Genomic DNA, 5,064 nt, shown 5'->3' with positions numbered 1-5,064 from the left:
TTAAGCGACTGCCTTCGGCTCAGGTCATGATCCCAGGGTCCTGGATCAAGCCCCGCATCGGGCTCCCTGCTCAGCAGGAAGCCTGCTTCTCCCTCTCCCACTCCCCCTGCTTGTGTTCCCTCTCTCGCTGTGTCTCTCTGTCAAATAAATAAATAAAATCTTTAAAAAAAAAAAAAAAAGAAAAATTAAGAAGTGGGCTTCTCATTTGTGAGTTCGGATCAAAGTTCCCTCTATTATCGACATTAATCAGACTGGTTGCCTAAATATATTAGTAAAAAGCACACCTTGTGCTGGATTAGCAATTCGTATCTAGGTGTAATAGACTAATCTTCCCTGAGATATGAATGAATCAACTTTTCAAATGGCTATGTGCATCTGTGCCTTCACCTGTATTAGTTTCTCATCTATTCATGCAGTCATTCAACAAATAGGTCCTGACTACTTTCCATGTGTCTCTACCGTACTGGTTGCTGAAAACACATGGATAAATGGTACTGTTAGTTCCTGCTCTTGGACAACACAGTCTAGAGCTATGTTTTCACCTTCACTTGTTCAACTTCTTTTTTTTAGGCAGTTGCTATCACAGTAGAAGCTTAAAATCATCACATGTTAATTAAATGCGGGTTAAATGATGAGACAACCAACCAAACAAAAAACCCACAAAACAGTGTATTAATAAGTCACGAAATGAATGGTATAGACAGTAAGTTAAGTTCAGAGTAGAAAGGGATCACTATGGAACTGGGCAAACTAAGAAAACTCCATGGAGGTGGTTTAGAAGTTCATTCTCTAAAAAAAGATAACTCACTAATTACCAAATATTGAGCTTTATTTGTACCGATTTACACTTTCAAAGGTATGTGACAATTAAGAATTGTGCTATATAACACATGACGTATGGAAAATGGTATGTGCTTTTAACTTATCTAATCAAATTATATTTAGCTCCACTGACCAAGTTTGGTGAAAAGACTAACATCAATAATTTTTTGTGTTTCAGTACACTCCACTCCCCTACATGCCTTTCTCTCCCTTTCTCCTCCCCCCTCCCTCCCCCGGTCCCTCAACCCCATTCTTCTCATTCATTCATTTCATATTGTACCAAGACATCAGAACTTACAAAGTCCAAGAAAAATAGAGCAAATTCTCAATCAGGGGTCATTCATGGCCATGGCTAAAAGTAGTCACTGTCCTTGTTAACAGACCTCATTCAGAGGTGGCTGGTGTTGTTACTGGCTCTACTCCATGTTGTCCAATTATCCCTGTGGACTTTCTCCTCATCTGTCAAGTCAATGTTGGGGCTTATTGTCCAATCTTTGGGGACACTTCCACATAAAAAAAAAGCTTGTGTAAACTTTTCCCTAGGGTAAGGAGAACTAGAACACAAAAACACTAAGCACTGGCTGAACTTTCAGCCAGAAAATGTATAAAATTATTTTTTTATTCTGTTGTTGATAAATCTATTCCAGCAAAAAGCCTAAGAACGAGGTATAAAATTATTAATATATCTCCCTGCTATAAGTGATAACTGCACTTTTTCTTTTATTTAAATGTCACCAACTTCCAGAAAAGAGCTACTCTGTTAAAAGGGGAGATCAAAGCACACAAATCTTGAACACCTATTAGCGGCACAAATGTGAGACAAAATAAGTAAATGGCTCTGGTAATAAGAAAATGAAAAGGCATTTTCTGTTTAGTTATACATCTAACAAATGTAAAATCAATAATTTTGCTCTGTGCTCTCATTTTTAAACCACTTGGTATTCATTGTAATTTATCCAATCATAATAAATTCATTTTACTTTGGAGATTATAGCCTAGATATTGTCATCCAATTTGTATATTTTTTAGGATCAATTGCTTACCAATACTGTGAATTTTTTTTCCTAATTTGAAAACTCAGTTGAAACAATAGTTTTTCATAACTGACAAGAAGCTCATAGCAGTAATCCTGGGTTTTTTTTTTCTTTGCCTTTTTGACGGACGCACTTTTAACACAGCATCTCAGTATCAGAGATTTCCATTGTTATCAACATGTTGCTTCAATCTATCTTTAATCTATACCACCAACTGAGGAATATTAACCATATTTTACATTTCAGTAGTCAATCTGCCTTTTCTATTTCCTTTATGAATAAAATACTTAGGTGTAATTCTTGACTGATCATATTAGCAGATGGTGATGGTATTGGTATAAAAATAATAACATTGCATTTAAATATGATTTCTCAGTTGAGAGCGTCATTTTACAGGAAGTTAAAATCACTCCCATCAGGGATATAACAAAGTTAAGTGTTTTGCCCAACACACTGAGCTATTAAGATAATCAAAAAACTTTTTTCCTCCTTTCCAATCTTTATGCCCACCTTCATCCCAGCTCCTCACTAAGTACTATCTATCCATGAATAGACTGCACATTTTAACTACCTCTACCAAAACAAGCTCCACAGCCCCATGGACTTGTGGAATATTATTGCTCAAAAATTCTTTGGAGGTTTTGAAACTTGGTTGCAAATTGGAATCACCTAGGGAGCTTTAAAAAATGCCTGTTGCCTGGGTCACGCCCCAGAGATTCTAATTTAATTGGTAGGGAGTGAGGCCTAAGCATCAGGATTTTTAAAAGCTCCCCAGGTGATTCTAACATGCAGCCATAATTGAGAACCACTGTTCTAAACCTTTGTTTTACAGATAAAACAATTAACCCTATCAGTGACACATGCAAATTTAATGTTAAAACTAAAGCTAAAACTTCAGAGTTCCAGTTAATAACTCATTTCACTAACCCAAATGTTCTCAAATGTGCTTCCCCAGGCCTGGGGCTCCTCGGAGCTACTGCAGTAGGGACCACAGAAATAATGGGGATAAAAGAGCAGTCAGAGGTTTAGACCCACGTACCCCTCAACAAGAGCAGCTTTGATTTTTCTTTTTTATATGCTGGATTTGCTTTGCAAGATTTTTTCCAGGCAAGAAATTAAAAAAAAAAAAAAAGTCTATCTGCTTAAAGTAAAATGGAGTTTTAAACTATTGCAAATAGACCATACATAAGTGGGAAATCCCCTTCTAAGAAAAGAAAGAAAAAAAAAGGGAAGGACAGGGAAGGGAAGGGAAGAGAAGAGGAAGCTCACTGCAGCAGTATATATACTAAAATTGGACTAATACAGAGAAGATTAGCATGATCCCTACACATAGATAACACTCAAATTCATTAAGTGTTCCATTAAAAAAGAAAAAGAAGGAAAATTATGACTTCTTAAGGATAACTCAGGGCCAGTAGATAAAATTATATATGTTAAAATATAAATCTGGGGATTTTATCTGTTTCAGTCTAAGACAAGAGTCCTTAAGGCCAGACAGTAACTGCTTTTGACATCCCAATGTATATTTTATAATTCTCAAGGAGGGCTGTGTTCCTTCCAAGGTGTGAGATGGATTAAGACTGTCCCTAAGGAACACAGTTTTGAGAGATGAGAGAACTTTTCATCAAACAAATGAAACATCAAACAAATGTTTCATTAAACAATTTCCCATTAAAGGGAAATTGAGCAAGGTGGAAGGTCAGGAGAGGAGGCCAGAAAAGGCTGTAGGAATAAGAGCAGGAAGTTGGATAGAGAATGCTAAGACAGGAATTCAGGTGCCTAGAAGAAACTAGATTTATATTTATTTCATAGGCTAAATAAAAAAGGCATACAGTGGGCGCCTGGGTGGCTCAGTTGGTTAAGCAACTGCCTTTGGCTCAGGTTATGATCCCAGAGTCCTGGGATCGAGTCCCACATCGGGCTACCAGCTCAGCAGGGAGCCTGCTTCTCCCTCTGACCCTCACCCCTCTCAAGCGGTTTCTCTCTCTCTCTCTCTTTCTCTCATAAATAAGTAAATAAATAAAATTCTTAAAAAAAAAAAAAAGGCATGCAGCCTGAGAAGAAAAAGTGGAAGATGGCTATTTCACTGTCAAAATCTTTATCTGGAAAACCTCCATCCTTTTACCTTTGGAGCAGCCTGGAACGATGACAAAGTCAAGCCACAATGCTGAACATGCCTATTCACTGCAATGACATTGGCTAAGACTCATCAACATCTACTGAAATCTCGCAAGTTGTTACATAGCACTTGTCTCTATACTTTTGCTTATTCACATCTTTCTGCCTATGAATTTCCAACAGTCATCCATTCTTTTATTTTTATTTTGATATATGTTTATATTCCCCATTACTATATAAAATCTCATTGATGTATTTCTGTTATTAGTAATTGGAGATAGTATATAATTTATACGAATAGCTATCATACACTAATCACCTACCACATGCCAAAAACCATGAGTGTTCAGCCTGTAAATATTATCTCTAATCCCCACAAAAACACTATGAAGTTAATGTAATCTACTTTCTACTCCTGCGGAATCTCGGGCTCAGAAAGGCTATTATAGCCCAAGGTCACACAACTTTAAACTATTTTCCTTAAGATTTTCAAAGCGCCTGTTGTTTACCATACCATACTGTTTCATTCTCTCCATAAGACCTCTGAATTAAGTGGAAATGCCCCCCATGTTTCTGAAATATGTAGGCCAGCAGTATTAAGCATATTTGAAGCTACTTTTTTTTTTTCCATTAATGGGCCTCCATTTTCCTTTATACCCAGAGACCCTCAGGAAATTACTACTTTACTATGAAGTAAAGATTAAAGTAAAAAAGAATAAAAGTATTTATAAAAAGCATTTTGTAACATAGAATGATACTTATTTCTGAATGACACTTGAAAACTTTCATCAAATTTTATAAGGCGTAAACATTGTGTATTAATGAATCTAGAAGCCCATCTCTATCTAATAGTTCATCTTAATGCCTATCTACCTTATAGCAGACCGTAACACACACTTATCTTTGAAAATCCTTTTTTTTTTCCCCCTTTCCTCTTGCAAAATATCTAGAAAAAAACAACAACATTGTTGGGGGTGCCTGGGTGGATCAGTCGTTAAGCATCCAACTCTTGATTTCAGCTCAGGTCATGATTTCAGAGTCATGAGATTGAGCCCCATGTTGGGCTCCAGGCTGAGCTCTGGGCTAGGTA

At 36.8% G+C, this 5,064-nt stretch overlaps 1 non-coding gene across 1 annotated transcript; it reads left to right on the top strand.

Annotated features, from left to right (window-relative positions):
- Positions 1-3,121: 3,121 nt before the first annotated feature.
- On the top strand, positions 3,122-3,224 carry LOC123326553. The gene has a single exon (XR_006541173.1). It is a non-coding gene; the product is annotated as a U6 spliceosomal RNA (small nuclear RNA).
- The last annotated feature ends 1,840 nt before the right edge of the window (positions 3,225-5,064 follow it).

Source organism: Neomonachus schauinslandi, chromosome 13, assembly GCF_002201575.2.
Source record: "Neomonachus schauinslandi chromosome 13, ASM220157v2, whole genome shotgun sequence".
NCBI lineage: Eukaryota > Metazoa > Chordata > Mammalia > Carnivora > Phocidae > Neomonachus > Neomonachus schauinslandi.
This window is presented reverse-complemented; position numbering and strand designations above follow the sequence as displayed.